This window comes from Schistocerca nitens, chromosome 2 (assembly GCF_023898315.1).
Source record: "Schistocerca nitens isolate TAMUIC-IGC-003100 chromosome 2, iqSchNite1.1, whole genome shotgun sequence".
Classification (NCBI taxonomy): domain Eukaryota; kingdom Metazoa; phylum Arthropoda; class Insecta; order Orthoptera; family Acrididae; genus Schistocerca; species Schistocerca nitens.
Genome location: NC_064615.1, coordinates 1,052,759,638 through 1,052,786,629, shown reverse-complemented (window position 1 = coordinate 1,052,786,629; position 26,992 = coordinate 1,052,759,638). Strand labels below are relative to the sequence as shown.

The 26,992-nt window shown below is 43.7% G+C and overlaps 1 protein-coding gene across 2 annotated transcripts in view; it reads left to right on the top strand.

The window, feature by feature from the left end:
• Positions 1-26,992, top strand: part of LOC126237407 (uncharacterized) — a 105,902-nt gene that overhangs the window by 32,822 nt on the left and 46,088 nt on the right. Inside the window, exon 1 of one of the 2 annotated variants that reach the window (XM_049947506.1) lies at positions 1,891-2,048. The exons of the other annotated variant lie outside the window; for it this stretch is intronic. The gene's annotated coding sequence lies outside the window, so the exon portion shown is untranslated. Of the gene's footprint in view, positions 1-1,890; positions 2,049-26,992 lie in introns of those variants that run through there. 2 annotated transcript variants of the gene reach the window in all.

Below are 26,992 nucleotides of genomic sequence, written 5' to 3'. Positions count from 1 at the left end.
ATAGCATGTTATTAAGGATTGGATTGTTTGGGGGAGGAGACCAGACAGCTAGGTCATCGGTCTCATCGGATTAGGGAAGGACGTGGAAGGAAGTCGGCCATGCCCTTTCAAAGGAACCTTCCCGGAATTTGCCTGGAGCGATTTAGGGAAATCACGGGAAACCTAAATCAGGATGGCTTACGCGGGATTGAACCGTCGCCCTCCCGAATGCGAGTCCAGTGTGCTAGCCACTGCGGCTCTTCGCTCGGTGTTATTAAGATTGAAGTGAGTTTGAACGTGTTGTTATACTCGGCGCACGAGCGATGGGACATAGCATCTCCAAGGTAGCGATGAAGTGCGAATTTTCCCGTACGACCATTTCACAAGTGTACCTTGAATATTAGGAATGCGGTAAAACAGAAAATCTTCGACATCGCTGCGGCTGGAAAAATATCCTGACGACTGAAGAGAATCGTTCAACGTGACAGAAGTGCAAGCCTTCCGCAAATTGCTTCAGATTTCAGTGCTGGGCCATCAACAAGTGTCAGCGTGCGAACCATTCAACGAAACATCATCGATATCGGCTTTCGGAGCCGAAGGCCTACTAGCGTTGGTGACTGCGCGAGACAAAGCTTTACGCCTCGCCTGGGCCCGTCAGCACCGACATCCGACTGTTGATCACTGGAAACATGTTGCCTGGTCATACGAACCTCGTTTAAAATTGTATCGAGCGGATGTACTCGTACGGGTATGGAAACAACCTCATGAATCCATGGACCCTGCATGTCAACAGGGGACTGTTCGAGCTGGTGGAGGTTCTGTAATTGTGTGGAGCGTGTGCAGTTGGAGTAATATGGGACCCCTGATACGTCTAGATGTGACTCTGATAGTTGACACGTACGTAAGCATCCCGTCTGATCACCTGTACCCATTCATGTCCATTGTGCATTCCGACGGACTTGGGCAATTCTAGCAGGACAATGCGACAACCCACACGTCCAGAATTGCAACAGAATGGCTCCAGGTACACTCTTCTGAGCTTAAACGCTTCCACAGGCCGCCAAACTCCCCAGACATGAACATTATTGAGCTTATCTTGGATGCCTTGCAGCGTGCTGTTCAGAAGAGATCTCCACCCCTTCGTACTCTTACGGACTTATGGAGAGCCCTGTAGCATTAACGGCGTCAATTCCCTCCAGCACTACTTTAGACATTAGGCGAGTCGATGCCACGTCGTGTTGCGGCGCTACTGTGTGCTGAGGGAGGCCCTAAACGATATTAGGCAGTAGTGTCAATTGCTTTGACTCTTCAGTGTATAACGTACAGGGGCGGAAAACGTATAGAGATGAGAATCGTATAAATTTCCAAATCTAATGCCCGGGCATAGCCAAAATGGATCACATTCCATCATCGTTGTTTTACTTCTTTGATGTCAATTTTTCAAGACATTACGTATTTCGTTACACTGCTCAAACCAGTCATTGGCCGTCTACGAAAAATTTACAAAATTCATTGGCAGAGCAGAAAGTTCTTTATTCTTCTCGCTGAATTTTAATTCTCTTTCCAAATTTCTCTTTGATTTCCTTTACTGCTTGCTCAGTGTACAGACTGAATTATATTGGAGATAGACTACACACCCCTTCCTTACTCCATTCTCATTTAATGTTACTTTTTATGTCTTTCGACTCTCTCGTAACTACCTGTGTTTCTGTACAAGTTGTAGATAACATTAGACACCCTGTGTTTTGTTCCTCCTACCTTGAAAACTTCATAGACAGAGGGGGTAATCCAAACTAGGACTAGGATGCAGTAATTTGGGGCGCCAGTTGTTACCGGCAACGCCACGCTAGTGCTGACGTGGTCCGGCCAGCGCTGGAGACGGCGGCAGACACGTATCGCCTCGCAGAGACGCGTTCGTCTGCGACTGCCAGCAGATAAGGAGCGCGCCGTCAGCGACTGTATTGCCGATAGATAGCGTGTTGACGAGGCGTTCCCGAACGTGCCGGCCGGTGGCAACGCAGTACCCGCAACGTGGTGTGGTGTACCGGCAGCTGCGACCGAACCACTAGGTAAGTGGACCGCGCTGAATGGCCACTGCACCTCGTGTTACTTTGAATCGCTCACAAGCGACCTGCAATTGTCTGACAGCTGACACTAAATGCTCTGCAACGCTGGTCAAGCAGTGTTTTCATCCATGTGATTTTGGTCGGAACCTACAACCTCCAGCAACTGGATACGGCGCGTGGAAATTCTACATCATTGCATCCAGGATAAATGTATTTTCCATCGTTTGCATCTATATTTACACATTCGTACATACTTCGCAAGCCACCATACGGCGCTTGGCGGACGGTAACTTGTAGCATCGATAGCCATTCCCTTTCTTGTTCCACTTGCAAATGGAGGGAGGGAAAAAGACCATCTATATGCTTCCGTACGAGTCGTAATTTGTCTTTTCGATCCTTAGGCAAATTTATATTGGTGACAGTAGGATCTTTCTGTAATTTGTAGCAAATGACGGTTCACTTTTCAATATCGATTCCCGAAAAGAACGTCTTAATTCAATTATACATTAATTCATTGTGTTCCATACATATTATCAACAAGGAGAACTTTCAGTGACGTGAAACGAACATTCACTTGAGAAAAAAGGCAATCATATTGTATTAACAATAACCTGTAGCTATTCTGCATAGTGCTCTTCACACTTACGCCATCTTAATTTAATCTTCCCTCCAGCGATTCCAATTTGAGTTCATGTAGCATTAGCTTAATACTCGCATACTGACCGAACTTAAGGTAACAAACTTAATTGCTCGCTTCTGAACTACATCGATGACCTCGTTTAATTTGACCTGGTGGTGATCCCAAAAACTCGAGCAGTAGTCAAGAACAGGTCGCGCAAGTGTTCTGTACGCGGTCTCCTTTATTTATGAACTATACACTTGTAGAATTCTCTCAATAAAACTAAGTCGACCATTCACCTTTCGTACAACAGACCCTACGTGCTCGTTCCTTTTAATGTCGTTTAGTAACGTTACGCTCAGATAGGCTCTCCCCAAGGATCCCAAAAGATTTGATGCAGCGGCCTTTACTCTAGCAGTATTGAATATTCTGTTTTTTTTTTTTTCCTTTTCTGTAGTACTTTGTTCAATTTTACTTCCCCTGTACAGCCCTTCTTTATATTCCCTGTATTTTACAGCACTTGGTTTTAATACTTACTTACCATCTGCACTATAGGTGTTCACACAGCTGCTTCTCGTTTCTCCAATGGTCTGTTTATATTTTACTACTAGCTGCACCTCACGGTCTTATCTGCGGTTAAACATTTATTTACGAGTATAAAGCAGTGTTAAGCAGTACACCTCTAGTACTGTATTCGAATATTACAGCATTGATTTTATTACTCATATTAGAGCAAGCTGCCATCTGTCACACCAAACATAAATTCTATCTAAATCATCGTGTATTCTTCTATAGTCACTCAAAGACAACACGACGCCGGCCGAAGTGGCCGTGCGGTTAAAGGCGCTGCAGTCTGGAACCGCAAGACCGCTACGGTCGCAGGTTCGAATCCTGCCTCGGGCATGGATGTTTGTGATGTCCTTAGGTTAGTTAGGTTTAACTAGTTCTAAGTTCTAGGGGACTAATGACCTCAGCAGTTGAGTCCCATAGTGCTCAGAGCCATTTGAACCATTTGAACCACAACACGACACTTCCCCATACACTACGTTGGCATCTACAGCCGAAGATTGCGGTTCACTCTAGACCGTTTACGCATACAGAAAACAAGGTCGGGCCCTATCACATTTCTCTGTGGGAAAACTTCTCTCTCTCTCTCTCTTTTCTTTTTTTTGTTTCTTTATTTTTTGTGTACAATGTACTGTGTTGTTTAAAATGTCGACTGATGGTGTTATCGCAGCGAGCCTGCAGGAAAGTTAAGACGATAGACTCTTAATCGGGACAACACAGATAAAAACCCTGAAAATGGTGGAATACCACTGAGATTCCGTCAATGACACCGATTCGATTTCGTGCTAGTACTTCTTAAACTGACATATGTGGTGTCATAGTAACATTCGCATGCATCATTTGTGATAAGTTTATATTGTTTTAAGAATTACAGCAACCAGTCATTTTTAATGTGCTTTATTTAAGATATTACGCGTTTCGGGCTTTCGCCAATCTTCAGTTAGCCTAATACATTTTTGACTCTTCAGTAAGTACATCGTTAAAACATCGACAACAAATTGGATACTGCAGCTGCCCTGTGCAAAATAACAATTTTGCGTAGCTACGACACTTATCGATTGTATACTTACGCTATACTGCTGGTTAGGTGTACTTAGCTTCTACTTTGCTTGTTGTTACTCCGATTTTCGCGTTTATAGGTGTGGCACAAGCACTCTTCCACTTACATCTGGAAGAAAAACAGCGCAGTATCCGCCATGTTGATGCCTGACATCTTTGTTTACACCCGAAAACTATATCTATGGTCAAAGCTATATTTTGATTGTAGTTCCTGAAAGTACTATTTCTAGTTTAAGCTTCTGTATGACTAAACAGGACTGAAGCTGTTTAGCATGAATGTGCTATGCATTCTGTATGATTATTAAATAAGAAGAACGTAGTACATTTTATACAAAAAAATTAATATTACATGTTTCACTCACAGCTGGAATGCCATTTACGAACACACTGAAATTGTATCCCGAACCAGGTATCTAAATTGGAAGGACAAAAGATGAGTTATCGTTTATTGTCTCAACTACATCGAGACATTGGAGATGAAATAGTAGCTCAGTTAAAGGAAGAAGGAGAAAGAAATCAGCTTGAACCTGAAGTTCAAATATATTACGAAGACTCCAGTAAACAATTCAATTTTTTAGGGTGGGAGCAGGTGATTAGACTTTGTTCTGTCATAGCTTCAAACGGTCACAAGGATGCGGAAACTATTATTGCGTCCCATTTAAATCAACATGTATGTTAACTACATACAATAAGGAGAATTACGGCGCAATGAAGTACGGTAGCAGTTGTATCGACAGAAGTCGACTGTCCTTGGACGATCCCGACAGAGTTCCGGCGCAGCCAACCTAGGCAACCATAGTTAGCAGACGACAGTGTGTTCATAGCGGCTATGTACTAATAAACAAGAGCACACGCAGCGTATGCAGTTAGAGATCACAGGAATCTAACATGCGATTAAATTTGAAATAATTTAAATTTATTGTTCTGTTCAATGAAGATCCTCTTTTCACTTAATGTTGCAAGCTAAGGTTGGTCGCTAAAGGAAACAAGTGAATATAGGTGTGAAGTCATACAGATTCTTTCAACTTTTAGCGAAACAGCTGCTCCTGCCAGCCATTTCAGCGTGATTCTTCTCACAGTGAACAATTAATATTGTTTGATTAAACGGAAGAAGGAAAAAAAACTTAAGCTAGAGAAGAGGAAGGTAAATAACTGAACTGGTCCCTAAGTATTATGGAATACATTTTTGCGTAATAAGAAAAACAAATTTACTGTCATTTTGAACAACGATACTGGTAGAAGAAAATACTTTTAATGTTATCTACAGAGAAAACAAGTTGTTCTGCTTTGTTAAGATTGAACGGGTACCCTCTGTTGTAAATAATCCGTTAATTTAAGAATCTTTTAGTTGCGGGAGGTGACTTTCCTATATTTAAATACAGCATTGTAGAATTACTCAACTGTTTTGTGTTACTCTGGCGTGATATATCATATTTTTAGCTTAAAGAACGCTGGTTCTTCGGATGGAGGTAGGTAAGCGTGTAGCATCCCGTCTCCACCGAGATTAGAGACAGAGCTTGCCTGTCTTAACTAGAATGCTGGATGAAATCTGTCGTGTCCTTGTTTAGGGAACTATCTTGGTAGTTGTCGAACTTCATTCTATATGCTACCTCTGAGATGTCTATATGCCATTTATGTTAACATTATAATATAAAGGAGTTCCACGCAGTTTTACTCAAATAAGAAGAATATATGGGCTACTTTAACGTTAAACATACACTTCTCTGTGTTCACGAGTATATTGATTTATAGAGTGAGTAAAAGATTTCCACCGATAGCGCAATCTTATTCCTCCATCTACAATCCGATGATTCGCCTCCAAGTGCGGTACTACGATAGGAAACTGGATGTAGCGTAAGGGTCGGCAACTCTTACGCCACTTGTCAGCCGACGAAGTCCACTGACCAGTGATAATGTTGCAATATATTTCTAATCTATTTCTCCACGTCTAAGCAAACCTACAGAAATAGTACGTTTCAAATAGTAATACAGATAAAACTTTAATTACTAACATAAAGAGCCAGACGTTGTACGAACTTAACAGTCTGTTCAATATCTACTTCCTTCCTTTTCCCACGAAAATCAAAACTGTATATGTTTCTGCAACAGTTTTCGTTTATCTGTCACATGGAATATCAAATACTAGATATACAGTACTGAAATAGAGGAAATTTGGCATTATTTTCCTGGAACTCCTTCTTGACCTAACTGTGTAACATACTGATTGCCGGAATTGCCTGAAAAATTCTGTAATAGTACCTTTGCTAACAGGCAGAAAAATAAGGCAAAAAGAGACTATCTGAAGATTTTTTTTAGACGATTACTGAGTTACGCGTGAAATATGCTGCTATGTAGTGTGGCTCAAGATGGGTGCAACTCGCTACAACAAGTAGTCTATTCCGCATAGAAAAAACAAAAGACTGTTGATATTAACGTCCTTACGTGAGGCTTGTGTTGTAGCATAGCTCGATAAAACACTGCAGGCAGGTATGTCCTAGCGCAGTGACGAACGATTGATGGTTGCTCCCAGTGCGTATTGTCGAATGTATCATCAGAAAAATACATATCTTTGTCACAGTGCACAACGAATAAACACGTTTCGTGCTCCAAAACTATGCTATGCTACCTTTTGCCCTGTATTAAGTCGCACGTTAAAAGTGTTGAATTAAATACTGGAAAAGTGATGATGATCGTATGAATAAGACGAATGACTTTTTTATTCAACTATATTATGTGCATGAAAAAGTCCATCATAAAAGTTCCTGGAAGATAATTCCTTTTAGCGCTCGTAAATAGCTTCGTTGTGCTTAAAAATGGTTCAAATGGCTCTGAGCACTATGGGACTAAACTTCTCAGGTCATCAGTCCCCTAGAACTTAAAACTACTTAAACCTAACTAACCTAAGGATATCACACACATCCATGCCCGAGGCAGGATTCGAACCTGCCACCGTAGTGGTCGCGCGGTTCCAGACTGTAGCGCCTAGAACCGCTCGGCCACCCCGGCCGGCCGTTGTGCTTAGCAGCAACTCAGATTCAACACTGAGTGTTCCATGTTACTACATATTTGTCCACAATTGTACTATTTTTTTTCTAGATTGTAACAAGGAGATACACTGCCAGAAAAAGATCTCAACACCAAAAAATAATTAATGTAGAGTAATGACATTTCGGGAATACATAAACGTGAGCGCTAGATAAACCATTGCAAATGTGAAATGCTGGTACATTAATAATCGGTATACCCGCCAGAATGTTAATTGCAAGCATGCAAACATGCATGCACCGTGTTGCACAGATGCCGGATGTCAGTTTGTGGAATGGAGTTCCGTGACTGGTTCACTTCTCCCGCCGGGGTGGCCGAGCGGTTCTAGGCACTTCAGTCTGGAACAGCGCGACCGCTACGGTCGCAGGTTCGAATCCTGCCTCGGGCATGGATGTGTGTGATGTCCTTAGGTTAGTTAGGTTTAAGTAGTTCTAAGTTGTAGGGGACTGATGACCTCAGAAGTCCCATAGTGCTCAGTTTGAATCATTTTTGAACTGGTTCACTTCGTCAGTCAGTTTATGGATAGTTCGTGTTGTTTAAAGGATGATGCTGGAGTTGCCGTCCGATGGTATCCCGTATCTATTTGATTGGAGGCAGATCTGGTGATCGTGCACGCCAAGACAACATGTCGACACTCTGTAAAGCATGCTGGGTTACATCAATTATATGTGGGCGAGCGTTATCCTGTTGGAAAACACTCCCCGAAAAGGTGTTCACGAATGGCAGCACAATAGGTCGAATCACCAGGTTGACGTACAGTTTTGCAGTCAGGATGCATGGAATAACCACGAGAGAGCTCCTGCTGTTAAACGAAATAGCGTCCCAGACAAGACTCCAGGTGTTTGTCCAGTGTGTCTAGCACGCAGACAGGTTCGTTGCACGCACTCAACAGGCCTCCTCCTGCAGTCCGGATGCATGGAATAACCACGAGAGAGCTCCTGCTGTTAAACGAAATAGCGTCCCAGACAAGACTCCAGGTGTTTGTCCAGTGTAGACAGGTTCGTTGCACGCGCTCAACAGGCCTCCTTCTGACCAACACATGGCAATCACTGGCACCGATGCAGAACCAGTTTTCATCAGAAAACACAACAAACCTCCACACTGCCCTCCAGTGAGTTCTCGCTTGACACCTCTGAAGTCGCAAGTGGCGGTCGTTTGAGGTCAATGGAATATACTCTACACAGCGTCTGGCTCGAAGCTGTCCTTGAAGTAACCGATTTGTAAGAGTTCGTTGTGTAACTGTGGTGCCAACTGCTGCTCAAATTGCTGCTGCAGATGCAGTACGATGCGACAGAACCATATGCCGAACGCAATGGTCTTCCCTATCGGAACTGCTGCGTGGACGTCCAAAGCACGGTCTTCTTGAGACCGCACATGCTCGTGACCACCGCTGCCAGCAATCATGTACGATGGCTATATTCCTGCCAAGTATTTCTGCAGTATCGGAGAAGGAACATCCACTTTCTCGTAGCCCTATTAGACAATCTCGTTCAAACTCAGTGAGGTGTTGATAATGGCGTCCTTGTCGTTTTTAAGGGCATTCTGGACTAACTTGAACTCACCACTTCCGATGTCAAAGGCAACTAACTTTCACGACCGTTACAGCGTGCATTTAAAGCAAACCTGATTTGCATCCTCACAGTGCTCCACTCTTATGCGACTGGCGAGAAATCTGAAAGGACATCATCTTTCAGAGTAGAAACGCGCCTACCAATTTTCGTTTATGTCTCACAACTCTTTCTTGCATTTTTTTCCGTCAGTCAATTTGGTATCTGTTTTTGGTCATTCCAATGTAACAATGAACAATGTAGAAAAAGATAGATTGCTGCTTACCGTAAAAAAATACAGGTAAAGTAGCAGACAGGCACGATTAAAAGACACTGACATATAGCTTTCGGCCACAGCCTTCGTCAGTAAAGAGGACACACACACACACACACACACACACACACACACACATTCAAGGAGGCACACCTCACGCACAACTCCAGCATTCTGGCCCAAGGTGCCTGAGTTGGCGGTCGTGTGTGCTTGAGATGTGCTTGCTGTGGCCGAAAGCTATATGTCATTGTCTTTTAATCGTGCCTGTCTGCTACTTGACGTGTCTTCTTTAAAGTAAGTAGCAATCTGCCTTTTCCTAATTGTCGATATTCCTATCTGGAGTTTCCATTGCAATCTAAGTGTGTTTAGATGTGATGAGATTGACGCGTCCTTCGTTAGGCAAATCCAGAAATCAAAATTATCGCTGGTTTCTATAAATCTTTCTCACGTTAGTTTGAGAACTGTGACACCGTTCTAGGCAAATGGACTAAACGAGATAGAAAACAGAAAAAAGCTTCGGTGTTAACTGCTGACAGGCAAACGAGAATATTTTATTTTGTGACATAATACTGGCGAACTCAAAGGCTGTAACTAAATTCCCTTTACAGACTTTGACGACCTTTTGCGAGGACCAAGACGGTTAAGTTTAGTGTAGGAACTCATGTTCGGATACGTACCGTTTTCCTGCCACACGCAAAATACCACAACATACGTTGCTCTCTGACTCATGCTACTTGTCGTCTGGGTCCATTTACAAGTAGGAATCGATGTCACGACCATCGACGTCAGCGCAGATACGGTACGTCTATACCATGATTCGATACAGACGGCCATCCCTGGTTGTCCAGCATCCGCCGCAGCTATAACCCGCGCCAGTAAGTTTCCACGGATGCCACAGCAGTCTTGTAAATCAAGGATTTCATGTGCCCAGTAGGTAGTAGTTGTCTTGCGAGTTCACAACGACAGAACATGCAGACCAAGCAATCGGGCCACCAAAACCTATCTACTGTCACCCAAATCGTTGGTCCAGATGATCTTCTGCAAGTGAAAAATGAGATGTTGCGCCATCCCGCTGGAACTACATGTTATGAGCAGTGACACATTTCCCAAGAGTCCATGTAACAAGCCATCAAGGAATCGCAAGTATGCGGCACTCGCGGGATGTTGTGGAATAAGGCCGCGCGGAGTGGCCGCGCGGTTACAGGCGCCATGTCACTAATCGTGCGCCCCTCCCGCCAGAGGTTCGAGTCCTCCCTCGGGTATGGGTGTGAGTGTTGTCCTTAGCGCTAAGTTAGTTTAAGTAGTGTGTAAGTTTAGGGACTGATGACCTCAGCAGTTTGGTCCCTTAGGAATTCACACACATTTGAACATTTTTGTGGAATAAGGTGCGGCTCAATCACACGTTCATCCAGGAACCCTGTCCAAATATTCAGATCGTACCATTCCTGAAACGCTGGAGGTGCACAGCATGCCGATTTCCATCGGACCACACATGACTGTTGTGGGAATGGAGAACTCCTTCCCTGGAGGCTTCATCCGTGAAAAGGATCCGTCGTGGGACGTCGGGCTCGTCCACACATTGGTGCAAGAACCACGTGCAGAAGTGGGTTCGTGTCACAGAATCCTGAGGCTGCATTGCCTTTACCCTCTGGGGGGCACTAAGGGTGTAACTGCTGATCATACAGAACACACCGGGCAGTATGGTGATCCACATTCAGTCTACCTGCAACGTATCTGGTACCCGCCATCGCGCCCTGTTCCATTGCATGGAGTACAGCCTGCCGATGGTGAAAGTATCCGAGGCCCGCTGGTACACCGTAGCAAAGAGAGAGTGCGAAGGTGTCTGGTGGCGTGGAAAACCCTCCACAAACAACTGACGAGAAGCCCTCCCATTGCACCGAGCTTTGGCGTACAATAACATCGTGTAGGCGTTTTCCACAAAGGAGTAGTTCACTATTGTCAATACCAACATACAAAAAATGAAACGCACAAACAGCTTGCATTCTATACTGTAGTTAATAGTTCCTACTCTACATTAGTGCCAGCACAACAGCGGGTGCAAACCCCTCTCGACAGATCACAAACTCAACTGAATAGTATGTAAGCAAACCGCCAATGGGCATGGGACATCAGGTGATTGGTGAATGTTGTACGTAATATCCTGGCCAGTGGCGCCGAAAATGCGAGATATTTGAAAGTGTGTTGTGGTATTCTGATTGTAGCGGGGAAACAACACGTTTACGGGTATAAGTTCCTATGCTAAACAACCATCATGGTCCCCACTTTTTACTTTTTTTGTGTCATCAGGCTACTGACTAGTTTGATGAGTCCTGCCACCAATCCCTTTCCTGTGCCAACCTCTTCATCTCAGAGTAGCACTAGCAATCATCTGCTGCAAGTATTCCAATCTCTGTCTTCCTCTACAGTTTTTTACCAGCTACAGTTCCCTTTAATATCATGGAAGTTATTCCCTGATGTCTTAACGGATGTCCTACCATCCTGTACCTTCTTCTTGTCAATTTTTTCCATATATTCCTTTCCTCGCCGATTCTGCGGAGAACCTCCTCGTTTCTTACGTCATCAATCCATCTGATTTTCAACATTCTTCTGTAGCACCACATCTCAGATGCTTCTATTCTCCTCTGTTCCTGTTTTCCAGCAGTTCATGTTGCACTACCATACAGTTCTGTGTTCCAAACGTACATTCTCAGAAATTCCTCCTTCAAATTGAGACCAATGTTTGACACTAGTAGACTTCTCTTGGCCAGGAATGCCCTCTTTGTCTAGTCTGCTCTTTTAATGTCCCCTTTGCTCCATTCGTCGTGGTTTATCTTGCTGCCTAGGTAGCAGAACTGCTTAACTTCATGTGCCTCGTGATTACCAGTTCTGATGTTAAGTTTCTCCCTGTTCCCATTTCTGCTACTTCTCATCACTTTCGTCTTTCTTCGATTTACTCTCAGTCCATATTCTGTACTCATTAGACTCTTCATCGCATTCAGCAGATCCCGTATTTCTTCTTCAATTTCACTCAGGATAGCAATGTCATCAGCGAATCTTATCACTAATATCCTTTCACCTTGAATTTTTTCCACTCTCGAGCATTGGTTTTATTTCCATCATTGCTTCTCCGATATATAGATTGAACAGTAGGGGCGAAAGAATGCATCCCTTTCTTACACTCTTTTTAATCCGGGCACTTTGTTCTTGGTCTTCCACTCTTATTGTTGCCTCTTTTGCTTTATATTTATTGTATATACTCCTCTTTCCCCATAGCTTAGCCCTATTTTTCTCAGAATTTCAAACATCTTGCATCATTTTACATTGTCGAACCCTTTCTCTAGGTCGATAAATCTATGAATGTGTCTTGATTTTTCTTTAGCCTTGCTCCCATTATCAACCGCGTCAGAATTGCCTCTCTGGTGCCTTTACCTTTCCTAAAGCCAAATTGGTCTTCATCTAACGCATCCTCAATTTTATTTTCCCCTCTACGAGTCGTCAACGTCTGTAAAGGGAATTTACGAGTAGTTACACCTTGTGCAGACCTAACCGTTAAATCAGCACAGTTTCTTACTAAAGGAAATAAATTTTCTGAATGAGCCTGTTTATATTTTGCGAATAAAACCGCCTAGATCGCTTAATATATTATTTTATTTATAAAGAGTCGATGCCCCGCCTAGGCATAGCTTTTATTGACTGCCAGAATGATGTCTTACTTGATGATGATGCCGGCTACCGAAACAACGTTACAAATAATGTAATATATCAAGCGATCCAGATGGTTTTATTCACAAAATATGCAAACTGTGCATAGTTTGGTTCATGATAACACACATTTTATACTGTCATTTCTCTCTCCAAAGTGAGCAACATATAATTAACATTGTGTTTTATGTACATTGATCATCTCCAAGCGCTTCGCTCGTATACATAACAGTCCTGGTAAACTGTATTTTGTCTACGAATAATGGCGTTTTCAATGGCTGCAACAGCCATGTCTGGAGTGAGGACAATCGCCACGCCAACCACATCGGTGGCCACCAGCAACGATTGTCTGTCAACGTATGAGCGAGCATTATCCAAGATCACCCAATAGCACCTTATTCATTGCCTCCCCGTTTGACTGATACACGTCACCTGGTGTCCCTGGGAGATGTGCTGCCACAGTTCTTGGAGACTGTGCCCCTTATTTTCCGCGAAAGGATGTGGATTCAACACGACGGTGTGCCAGCCAACATCGATATTAATGTCCACGTGCGCCTGAACAACATGTACGTTCATCGTTGGACTGGAAGGAGAGGTCCTGTCCCAAGGCCACCGCGATCGCCGGATCTCCCACCTCTGGACTTTTTCCTCTGGGGTTACGTCAAGACTTGGTTCATAGAACCCGCGATGAAGACCTGCTTCTATGGCCATGCTGCCTGTCTCCTAATACAAAAGACACCAGGGATCTTTGTGAGTACGCCAGAACTTCATGCGCCTCTGCTGTGTATGCAATGAGACTAGAGGTCGTCACTTTGAACGAGTGCTATGAGCTAAGTTGTTGATATGCGGTGTACACTGTGTATGCCCATATCACGATAAATATATATTTCCGTCTGTTGGTTCCCTATCTCAGTATAATCGGTTGTGGACCATTGTTTCACTTTGACCCAAAAGGCTTGCGACACCCTGCATGTAAACGATCTTCCGTCTAAAATACAAAAAACACAATTAGTTCTTTTGGTGGATGACATTAGTAATATAATCAAAGCATACATGCAACAACAGAAGAAATGGTAAACAATATTCTTAAGAGTGTCACTGACTGATTTTCTGAGAATGGTCTCACTTTCAATTTTAAAAAGAGACAACGTATCCAGTTCTGCACATTTAGAGGTACTACACCAAAGATAAGTGTCACACATGGTGAGGAATTAATAAGTAAGGTCGAAACTTCAAAATTTTCATGTATCCACAGTGAAAGGAATTTAAACTGGGAAAAGCACCGTTTGGAACTCCTAAAAGAATCGGGGAGAAACAAATCAGTAAGTTGACATATTTTGTGTATTTTCATTCAGTACTGTCATACGGAACAATGGTCTGGGGTAATTCACCTTTAAAGTAGGAAGTCTTCATTGATCAAAAACTTGCTGTAAGAGTAATATGTGGTGCTCACCCACGATCATCTTGTAGACATCTGTTTAAGGATTTTACCATACTGACTACTGCTTCAGAGTATATTAATTCCTTCAGGAAGTTCGCTGAAATTATCCACTGGAGTTCAAAGGGAACGACGATGTACATAATTACAACACCAGAAAATAAATGACATTCATCTCTCCACAGTAAAGTTATTTTTATGACTACAAGGCGTGTGCAATGCTTCTACTAAAATTTTTGATCAGTGAAATAAAATGTGTAACAGGCAACAAAGAAAAATTTGAAAATAAACTGGAGAAGTTTCTCCTTGACAACTCCTATTCGTGGAAAAATTTCTGTTATTGTAATGTGTAAAAGGTGTTGGGTAGGAATTACTAATTCACATCTGTACATATAAAAAAATTATAAATGTCCAACATGTAGCCATATTTACAATTTAGTGTAAAATGACACCATTAAGTTCTTCATTTGTGTGCCCATGTTGTCAGTAGTTGCTTTACAATTCTTGAGAGTATTTTTGTTCTGTCGTTGCAACTACAAAAACATCAATAAAGCGAAACGCGTCTGGTTAAAAAAACTACGCATTTTTGTAGTTGCAACGACAGAACAAAAATACCCTCAAGACACCATTAAGGTTTATCGTGTAAATGATCCGCAGAATATGAAACTAACTAATGTCAAATCAAATTTGCGTCTCCACCTCAGGTTTACTGAACTGATGCTACTCAGCGGAAGCAATTTTTATGCAGAAGTTTATGGGTCTGTCGTCTAGTCGCTGCTTGTTGCTTTTCGGAATTAGCTACAACTTCTTGCTTCGGTTATTGGACTAACATATGGCATCGACTATCACATCATAATACTTGTATGTTACCTTTGCGGGTAAATAGACTGAACAGCTGCAGGTAAATAGACTGAACAACTGGAACTTATATATTCGCACGTTTTTGGATGAACAACTAGCCATCACAAGAAGGCACCTGGCTGCCCATAAATAGTGCAAAAAAAATTTCCTCTTTGTATCACAATTTGTTCAGTCCACATGATCGTGAACATGTAAACAGTCGGAACATGTCGTAAAACAAAAATAAAAATTTTTGGACGTGTAAATAACTGGTTAGACCTAATTTTTAACAACTACATTTAATATCTTACTGTCTTACTTGTAAACGAAACACATCAGTATTCCCATTCTTTAATTTCATTCTGTTCTTCCAAGGTTTCAAACATCATTACGGTAGAACCTCCGAAACTAAATATATCATAATGGACACTATATTGAGAAAATGTTCCCTCATACCTAAATTAGTCGCTCAATGTGTGCGGGAGCGTAGAGCTCTCTTCTTAGACCGGCTTGAGAAGTCTTTCGGATATAAGCTAAATTAAAAACACATGTTAAAGACGCTGAAAACTATGTTATGAAAGGCGAGCCTCCAGGGCTGGCACAAGTAGTAGCTTCGCTAATCGCCAGACATGTAGATATCTACGATAAAAATACTCTTCAGAAGCTGTTATCTGCGTTATTACTTCGCCAGCCGGTCGATACGCACTTCATGGGGGCGATAGCGAGTCGAAATCAATAAATAACACGTGCACCTGAAAATAAGAGCTGGCTATCTCACATGGATGTGAATCGGAAGGAAATGTATGCTTAACACTGAGAGTCGTAAAGGCGAATAACATTTCAGCATGGCTGCAACTGCTCTGCGACCAATGGTACCGGATCACATAGGAGGGGCGTTCTACAACTAATGCAACACATCTTTTCCTCAGCCAGTTTGGGTTGAAATAATGCGGAATTTGTTGTGAGACATCATGGAATAATCCCGCTTCAGCCCCTATAGTTTCATGAAGTTCCGACAGGTGGCAGCGCTATACGTAGCCTCCAGAATCGAGTCTTCTAATATGTAACGGAGGTCCGTTCCATGCAGAGAAGATATTCATAGGAGCTTCCAGAATGTTATGGAGGCCTGGTAGTGAACAGAACCACGGTGACTCATTTGGCGAGGCGTCTGTCATCATCGCAAAAAAGGTCGTGCAACACTGTCCGACCGCCCGCGTACGAGCACGCAATGTTGGAACACGAGAACATTTTCATTCCATGTGATGAACGGACCTGCGCATCTGAGAGGAGCTCATAAAACTTATTGGACCATTCTTACTCGTCCACCTTACAGCACGGATCTCGCATCTTCCGACTTCCATCTGACTGGGTGCACTCTGGGGAAGCAGTACGTGGATGATGGAGAGGTTATTGATGCAGCAACATGCTGGCTCCTACTTCGACTAATAGAGTTGTACCATGCGGGCCTACAGGCCTTTCCAGCAAGGTGGCGAGGAGTCGTCGCATTGGACGGAGGTCATGTTGAAAAATAGGGTCTTGTAGCCAGAAGAATGGTGTATTGAAATCCTGAATCAAATCAACCTCATTTCACAAAAAAATATGTTGCATTACTTATCGAACACCCCTCTTAGTTTGTAGCAGGCAGTCCATTAATTTTTCTCTGATGGGAGAGGCAGATGTGACGGGTTACGATGTGCTTGGTGTATAATACGGCGATCCTGCCTTATGGTGGTTAGGTGTGGTCCAGCGGAACCTTGAGTATGAGTACGCCTGCCCTCCACGTCCCCGTACAGTCCACCGGATCACTGTCACTCCCGAATAGCCCACAAATCTGGGTATTGCACGATTCGACCAGCCGACCAAACTGAGACCTACAAGGAGGTCCCTTTCAGTGTGTGCCAGCTGCTGATAACGCTGTCTCATACGAGTGCGCTGCATCTCCGTGTGCTTTACAGTGATGACTCAATGTCTGATGCTCTTCATGCCCTTTACATATCCTCCAGGCCTGGTAACAACACTAAATACGAACAACACCAATTAACTCTGGTGGCCGTTCTACCTGTCACAGAGGTTTGCGTTTCTGATCATTTACATACCCGCCGAAGGTGTGTACATGTACGAAGTTATGTTGACACCTGAGAATGTCTTCTGAGTGCTTCATCGTTTTTGTCAGGTAGTGTACGTATGTCTCTTTTCATACCTACGTTAATTATAAGGACAACGGCATAAATTTCGCTTTTTCACTTATAACTGTCGTAATTTCTGCACCTCCTATCTCGCTTCTGAAATAGGCAATACTAGTAGCAGAAACTGCTAAAGTTCCATTAAAAAAGCGAAATATACACTGACTTAGCAAATGTCATCGCACAGGCATCTAATATCGCTTGGTGCCTCCTCTGGCCCTGAGGACTCCAGTTAGATGCCGTGGAAGTGGTTCTACTAGTTCCTGCTAGTCCTCTGGAAGCAGCTGACAGCAAATTGTTTGCAGATCGGCAGCCAATTCAATTCAGTATTAGTGGATGCAGGATCCATGGCAAGGAGCTTGCGTTCTATGGCTTCCCAGATATGCTTGATGGGGTTCAAATCTGGGCTCCGGCGTAGCCATCTCAGTCTTTGGACACCGCCCCCCCCCCCCCCCCCCTGTTCCTGGAACAATTGCTGGGCGGCGTGGGGCAATGTGGCGGCGCGTTATCATCATGAAATACCGCAGACCATAAGGTTGGGTTGGGTTGGGTTGTTTCTGGGGGAGGAGACCAGACAGCGAGGTCATCGGTTTCATCGGATTAGGAAAGGAAGTCGGCCGTGCCCTTTCGAAGGAACCATCCCGGCATTTGCCTGGAGCGATTTAGGGAAATCACGGAAAACCTAAATCAGGATGTCCAGACACGGAATTGAACCGTCGTCCTTCCGAATGCGCAGACCATAAGGAGACCACATAAGGAGAGTGCGAAAATAGGTGTACTTTGTCCCCAAGCAGCTCCACATACCGCGGACCATTAAAAGTACCTATCAGAATAACTAGGGGGCCCATTCCATACCGGGAAAATGTACCCCAGACCATAACAGACACACTGCCGCCTTGGACCACACCTACTTGGCAGGCGGGTTACATCGATTCATGTGGTCTGCACCACACACCGTGCCTCCTATCACCATAGTGCAGTTGAAATTGTGATTCGTCCGACCCTATCACGTTCTGCCTTCGTTCCCGTGTCCATCCCTCGTGATTGGCGACAAATGCAAGTCGTGTCTGATGACGTTAGTTTAACTGCCATCGGTTTGCGGCGCCAGCTCCCATACCCCATGTAACTCTAGCACGCCCTGTGTTGAACTGATCTGTGATTTGTTGCACTGTTGTCCTTTTATCAATATTAACGAGCCGTCTAAGAAGTCGCCGGTCACGGTCATCGAGGGTGGCTGGACGGCCAGTAGTTCGTCTGTGGTGAACTGTGACTCCCTCATCCAACCATTCACCCTGGACACTGTTGAACGTGTGAAGCCTAAAACTTCCTGGGAGATTAAAACTGTGTGCCGGACCGAGACTCGAACTCGGGACCTTTGCCTTTCGCGGGCAAGTGCTCTACCATCTGAGCTACCCAAGCACGATTCACGCCCCGTCCTCACAGCTTTACTTCTGCCAGTACCTCGTCTCCTACCTTCCACAACATTTTGTGTGAAGCCTAATTTCTGCACCACTGCTGCGGAAATCGAAATTCTCATTCGTCGGCCACCGACAACAGTAACCAGTTTGAATAGCGTCAGCTAACTACTACGTTCCATGTTACACGAATCACTCGCACAGCCATTTCTCGGAAGTTCTACTATACTACTGCACCTGGCATGGGGGGCGTGTGGGGCGCTTGCAACACACCTGCACCCAACATCCTATGACATCCGCTAAGCCAGCCGAATCCCCCCCAACCCCCCGCCCCCCCCCCCCCCCCCCGGGGACCCACGGAATACCCAAATGCGCGCGCGGATGGGCGCATGAACCGCCGCCCCCTCCCCCCCCCCCCCCAGTGGGACAGAATGCAACACACCTGCACCCAACATCCCATGACATCCGCCAAGCCAGCCCAATCCCCCCCAACCCCCCCCCCCCCCCCGGGGACCAACGGAATACCCAATTGCGCGCGCGGATGGGCGCATGAACCCCCCCCCCCCCCCCCCCAGTGGGACAGAATGGACATAGCTGTGATTAAGACGCTGAAGAGAAAAGCGCCCCTAAGTGCAAAGGAATCATAGCGAGATTTGTTTCAAGATCTGGGGACTCACGGAATACCCAAATGCGTGTGTGGATGGGCGGATGCCCCTCCTCCCTAGCGGGAGAGAATGGAGATAGCTGTGGGAACAAATGTCCGACAGGTCGTCGAGATTTGGGTATCCTTCATTTCTTTAAATCGGTCGAGGCGAATTCTGGGAGTGTTCCCTCGAAAAGGGAACAACAAATTAAATTTCTTGCAAATCTCTTTCCTAACCGAGATAGTGGTTCGTCTCTAACGCCTTCCTCACGGACGTGACGTTAAATCCTAGTGTTCTTCTTTTTCCAGTGTGTTACCGCTGCCCTTCTCGCGCACTTGTATCAACATCTGTAACATCTGTAACATCCTATCACACTTCCCTGGGGCACTCCTGACGATGCCATTCTCTCTACTTAAGAAGTCTTGCATGGCTTTTTCCATTCTCATTTGTTGTATAATCTCATCACTTCGTAGATTATCTGCTCACTATTTTAGTACGATGTTGTAGCACCACAGTTTAAATGCAGCTAGATTCATATTTTCTTTAACATGCTTTAATGTTGTCATTCGTAGTCGACGAGATTTAGCGAGCGTCCTCTTATTCGATGTTTATCACAATTGGGAAATGCTACTTAAAAATTAATGACTCCTCCATTGTCCTTTATATGTTCGTAACTCCCTAACACGACCTTTCATAAGAGGCTGCTCAACGTCTGCAGAAGCTGTCACTCTTTGATTGTACTCACTTACTTCTTCTACAGTGCTTCGAATCTTCTTTAAGTTTTATAGAATTTGCCGGCCGTTGTGGCCGATCGGTTCTAGGCGCTTCAGTCCGGAAACGCGGTGCTAGTACGGTCGCAGGTTCGAATCCTGCCTCGGGCATAGATGTCTGTGATGTCCTTAGGTTAGTTAGGTTTAAGTAGTTCTAAGTATAGGGGACTGATGACCTAGATGTTAGGTCCCATAGTGCTCAGAGCCATTTAAACCATTTTTTTATATAATTTGCAATTTTTCTTCATATTGTTGAAGTTTTCGGAAGCAATAATGTCTTTTAGATCTACGTAGTTTTCATGTGTAATCTGTTCCCTGTAGTGCGTCGATCGTTTTCATACTTTTGAAAAACTATGTGGCTAACCCCCCCATGAACCATGGATCTTGCCGTTGGAGGGAAGGCTTGCGTGCCTCAGCGACACAGATAGCCGTACCGTAGGTGCAACCACAACGGAGGGGTATCTGTTGAGAGGCCAGACAAACGTGTGGTTCCTGAAGAGGGGTAGCAGCCTTTTCAGTAGTTGCAGGGGCAACAATCTGGACGATTGATCTGGCCTTGTAACACTAACCAAAACGGCCTTGCTGTGCTGGTACTGCGAACGGCTGAAAGCAAGGGGAAACTACGGCCGTAATTTTTCCCGAGGGCATGCAGCTTTACAGAATGATTAAATGATGATGGCGTCCTCTTGGGTAAAACATTCCGGAGATAAAATAGTCCCCCATTCGGATCTCCGGGCGGGTACTACTCAAGAGGATGTCGTTATCAGGAGAAAGAAAACTGGCGTTCTATGGATCGGAGCGTGGAATGTCAGATCCCTTAATTAGGCAGGTAGCTTAGAAAATTTAAAAAGAGAAATGGATGGGTTAAAGTTAGATATAGTGGGAATTAGTGGAGTTCAGTGGCAGGAGGAACAACACTTCTGGTCAGGTGAATACAGGGTTATAAACACAAAATCAAATAGGGATAATGCAGGAGTAGGTTTAATAATGAATAAAAAAATAGGAGTGCGGGTTAGCTACTACAAACAGCATAGTGAACGCATTATTGTGGCCAAGATAGACACAAAGCCCATGCCTACTACAGTAGTACAAGTTTATATGCCAACTAGCTCTGCAGATGACGAAGAAATTGAAGAAATGTATGATGAAATAAAAGAAATTATTCAGATAATGAAGGGAGACGAAAATTTAATAGTCTTGGGTGACTGGAATTCGTCAGTAGGAAAAGGGAGAGAAGGAAACGTAGTAGGTGAATATGGATTTGGGGTAAGAAATGAAAGAGGAGGCCGTCTGGTAGAATTTTGCGCAGAGCATAACTTAATCACAGCTAACACTTGGTTCAAGAATCATGAAAGAAGGTTGTATTCATGGAAGAAGCCTGGAGATACTAAAAGGTATCAGATAGATTATATAATGGTAAGGCAGAGATTTAGGAACGAGGTTTTAAATTGTAAGACATTTCCAGGGGCTGATGTGGACTCTGACCACAATCTATTGGTTATGAACTGTAGATTAGAACTGAAGAAACTGCAAAAAGTTGGGAATTTAAGGAGATAGGACCTGGATAAACTGACTAAACCAGAGGTTGTACAGAGTTTCAGGGAGAGCATAAGGGAACAATTGACAAAAATGGGGGAAAGAAATACAGTAGAAGAAGAATGGGTAGCTTTGAGGGATGAAGTAGTGAAGGCAGCAGAGGATCAAGTAGGTAAAAAGACGAGGGCTAGTAGAAATCCTTGGGTAACAGAAGAAATATTGAATTTAATTGATGAAAGGAGAAAATATAAAAATGCAGAAAATGAAGCAGGCAAAAAGAAATACAACCATCTCAAAAATGAGATCGGCGGGCAGTGCAAAATGGCTAAGCAGGGATGGCTAGAGGACAAATGTAAGGATGTAGAGGCTTATCTCACTAGGGGTAAGATAGATACTGCCTACAGGAAAATTAAAGAGACCTTTGGAGAAAAGAGAACCACTTGTATGAATATCAAGAGCTCAGATGAAAACCCAGTTCTAAGCAAAGAAGGGAAAGCAGAAAGGTGGAGGGAGTATGTAGAGGGTCTATACTAGGGTGATGTACTTGAGGACAATATTATGGAAATGGAAGAGGATGTAGATGAAGGTGAAATGGGAGATATGATACTGCGTGAAGAGTTTGACAGAGCACTGAAAGACCTGAGTCGAAACAAAGCTCTGGGAGTAGATAACATTCCATTAGAACTACTGATGGACTTGGGAGAGCCAGTCATGACAAAACTCTACCATCTGGTGAGCAAGATGTATGAGACAGGTGAAATACCCTCAGACTTCAAGAAGAATATAATAATTCCAATCCCAAAGAAAGCAGGTGTTGACAGATGTGAAAATTACTGAACTATCAGTTTAATAAGTCACGGCTGCAAAATACTAACCCGAATTCTTTACAGACGAATGGAAAAACTAGTAGAAGCCGACCTCGGGGAAGATCAGTTTGGATTCCGTAGAAATATCGGAACACGTGAGGCAATACTGACCCTACGACTTATCTTAAAATCTAGATTAAGGAAAGGCAAACCTACTTTCCTAGCATTTGTAGACTTAGAGAAAGCTTTTGACAATGTTGACTGGAATACTCTCTTTCAAATTCTGAAGATGGCAGGGGTAAAATACAGGGAGCGAAAAGCTATTTACAGTTTGTACAGAAACCAGGTGGCAGTTATAAGAGACGAGGGACGTGAAAGGGAAGCAGTGGTTTGGAAGGGAGTGAGACAGGTTCAAAAATGGCTCTGAGCACTATGGGACTCAACATCTTAGGTCATAAGTCCCCTAGAACTTAGAACTACTTAAACCTAACTAAGCTAAGGACATCACACACACCCATGCCCGAGGCAGGATTCGAACCTGCGACCGTAGCAGTCCCGCGGTTCCGGACTGCAGTGCCAGAACCGCACGGCCACCACGGCCAAATAAAGAGTGAGACAGGGTTGTAGCCTCTCCCCGATGTTATTCAATCTGTATATTGAGCAAGCAGTGAAGGAAACAAAAGAAAAATTCGGAGTAGGAATTAAAATCCATGTAGAAGAAATAAAAACTTTGAGGTTCGCCGATGACATTGTAATTCTGTCAGAGACAGCAAAGGACTTGGAAGAGCAGTTGAACGGAATGGATAGTGTCTCGAAGGGAGGATATAAGATGAACATCAACAAAAGCAAAACGAGGATAATGGAATGTAGTCGAATTAAGTCGGGTGATGCTGAGGGAATTAGATTAGGAAATGAGACACTTAAAGTAGTAAAGGAGTTTTGCTATTTGGGGGGCAAAATAACTGATGATGGTTGAAGTAGAGAGGATATAAAATGTAGACTGGCAATGGCAAGGAAAGCATTTCTGAAGAAGAGAAATTTGTTAACATCGAGTATAGGTTTAAGTGTCAGGAAGTCGTTTCTGAAAGTATTTGTATGGAGTGTAGCCATGTATGGAAGTGAAACATGGACGATAAATAGTTTGGACAAGAAGAGAATAGAAGCTTTCGAAATGTGGTGCTACAGAAGAATGCTGAAGATTAGATGGGTAGATCACATAACTAATGAGGATGTATTGAATAGGATTGGGGAGAAGAGGAGTTTGTGGCACAACTTGACTAGAAGAAGGGATCGGTTGGTAGGACATGTTCTGAGGCATCAAGGGATCACCAGTTTAGTACTGGAGGGCAGCGTGTAGGGTAAAAATCGTAGAGGGAGACCAAGAGATGAATGCACTAAGCAGATTCAGAAGGATGTAGGTTGCAGTAAGTACTGGGAGATGAAGCTTGCACAGGATAGAGTAGCGTGGAGAGCTGCATCAAACCAGTCTCGGGACTGAAGACCACAACAACAACAACAAAGATGAAAAGGACTTATCCTATGCCTACCCTGCTTCTGATTTCCTTTAAGTTTTGTATAATTTGTGAACTTCATTCATACTTCCGTCCAACAATCCAGACTCAGTATCAAATGTATAGGCCCTAAACATAAAAAGTAATACATGTTAATTTTTAAGCATTTCAGCAATTCGACGTAAAGAACAAAAACTACGTTAATAAAAGAATAACTAGACTGTTTTAACCCAAAATTTTAACGTAAAACACGTTATATTGCATCACAATGACTTCAGATAACGGCAGTATACAATAGCTTGAAAATCGCAATGTATGCAAAACGGCTTGTTATAGCATCCAGTACGGTCGAATACCAACTACGAGGAAATAAGTAACGCTAAATTTTGTAAAATTTAGTCCGGAATTTGTGCGCTTAAAACTGTATATTTGACCAAACGGAAAGCAGTTGTGAGTAGCGACAAACGCGCATCGACGCGGCCGTGAACAGCAGAGCGAGACGTTCGTGTTTTGTCAGTACACGCTTTGTTTGCGACTTCGCTGACGACACAACAGCTGTGACAGCGCATTACTCTACGTTCAACGGCCGCGAAGTGTCGTCACAGCGAGATCCACAACCGGTTCTCTTGCCAGATTCGTTTTGCACAATTCCACTCGTGACAGTCGTGAAATGCCGTCCGTTTTCTTAAAAAGTATTAGCCTATGTAAGTAAAATCTTCTATGTTGTTAGACCGCGTCACATTCAATTTCTTTTTACAAAATCGACGTTAGTGCCACTCTCCTCGGATCTTCCTCGGGATCTAGTGTTTGCGGTTAGCTGAACACAGTTGAGATCCGTGTTGCGTTCACTTATGAAAGGCAGTTTTACCGTGCTTATTCTGAGGAAGTATGGTTACTGGGCGTAGTTTGTACTCTTTGCTTTCCGTGGCAGTGTATTTGCTTCCTTGGCAGCAGGAAGTCGCGTAGCTGAAAGACTATAGCTGTCTTCTCTACTGAAATTACATTAATTCTTAGAAATCTCAACCGTTTCTCGACCTTTCCTTCTATAAATGTTGCTCTCCTTAGCTAGCACTCGCACACTGTTGAAATCTCTATCTTAGGCGCAGTTCCCCAAATGTTCACACTGCGCCACGACAATAGTACTTAAACATTCCTCTCTCTTGCTACGCCTGTTTCGCTATCTGACCAGTGACCACATGATCCAGCAATAGTAGCTGGCAAAATTTCACCATCTAACAACGAATCTGCAGATTAAGCGCGGGAAAACATTATTTTGTAAGTGAATCCGATACTTGTCTTTGAAAGTCTTCAGCTAACTACGAACTCGAAGATCGTGTAGAAAATCCCAGCAGAGGAATCGAAACATCGATCATGTAAGAAGAAACTGAAGAGGAACAAGATGTGCTCTAATAACCTACAAGACTTTACCTTAATTTATAACAGCGACAAAAACCTGCAGACTTACATCGTTGGTCTATGTCAGTACTGGGAAGCCTTGAGTGGACACTAAACAGTGCACGAAACTTTGTCAAGACTTAAGTTGTTTACAACTCCGTGGAATACTAGCTACAGTGTGGCACAGGGAAACGGGAAATTTTGAAAGCAGTATCAGCTGTCCCGAGAAGTTGGTAGAAAGATGGGATTAGCAACTCTGTGGGCAAATCTTTGTTATTTAGTAATAATGGATACAGCCGTCCGCCTCTAGCCAACTCTGTAAAAGATATTTAATATATTTTCTTATTCCATTTTTAAATGGTAGCATTAACTTTTTGTATGCTGTAGTTTTTTCCGAAATTACAAAAATTACTACGTAAAAGTATGGTTTTCCCAAATGTGTAACAATTTTCCAAGGTGCATCACGGTCATGCACCTTGGAAGAAATATTCCACTGAATTTTAAAACCACTGCAATCGAGAAAAGTTTGTCAATAATGTATTTAATATGTTACATTATCACGAAGTGAAAGCAAACAAATTACACTGTGGTGACAAAAGTCATGGGACAGGTAGCGATGTGAACGTATAGAGATGGCGGTAGTACCGCGTGAACAAGGTATAAAAGAGCAGTGCATTGGCGGAACTGTCATTTGTCCTCAGATGACTATGCCACACAGCGAGAATTAGCAAATTTTGAACGCTGAATGGTAGTTGGAGCCAGACGCTTGGGAAATTTCATTTCGGAGATCGTTAGGAAATTCAGCATTCCGAGATCCACAGTTTCCCGAGTGTGCCGAGAATGTGAAATTTCAGGCATTACTTCTCACCGCGGAGAACGCATTGGCCGGCGATCTCCACTTAACGACCGAAAGCAGCGATATAGTTAACAGACAAACAAAACCGCAAGAAATAACCGCAGGAATCAATGTAGAACTTACGATGAACGTATTCGTTAGGACAGTGCGGCGAAATTTGGCGTTCATGGGCTGTGGCAACAGATGACTGACTCGGGAGCCTTTGCTAACAGCACGATATCGCCTGTAGCATGTGTCGTGGAACTCTGGAAAACCATCGTCAGGTTAAATGGTGAGAGCTGATGGTAGTGTTCGAATATGGCGCAGACCACACGTTGCCATGGACCCAAGTTGTAGAAATTTGGAAATTTGTGGTAATATCTTATGGAACCAAACTGCTGAGGTCATCGGTCCCTAAGCCTACACACTACTTAACCTAACTTAAACTAACTCACACTATGGACAACACATACCCATACCCGAGGGAGGACTCGAACTTCCGATGGGGGAAAACGCATGGACCGTTACAAAGCCAAGTTGTCACTAAGGCACTGTGCAAGCTGGTGATGACTCCGTAACGGTGTGGACAGTGTTTACATGGAATGGACTTGCTCCTCTGGTCAAGCTGAACCGATCTTCGACTGAGGGTATTTGGAAACCATTTGCAGCCATTTATGGACTTTATGTTCCCAAACAGCGATGGAATTTTTATGGATGACAGAAACGCCATGTCACCAGGCCACAACTGATCGCGGTTGGTT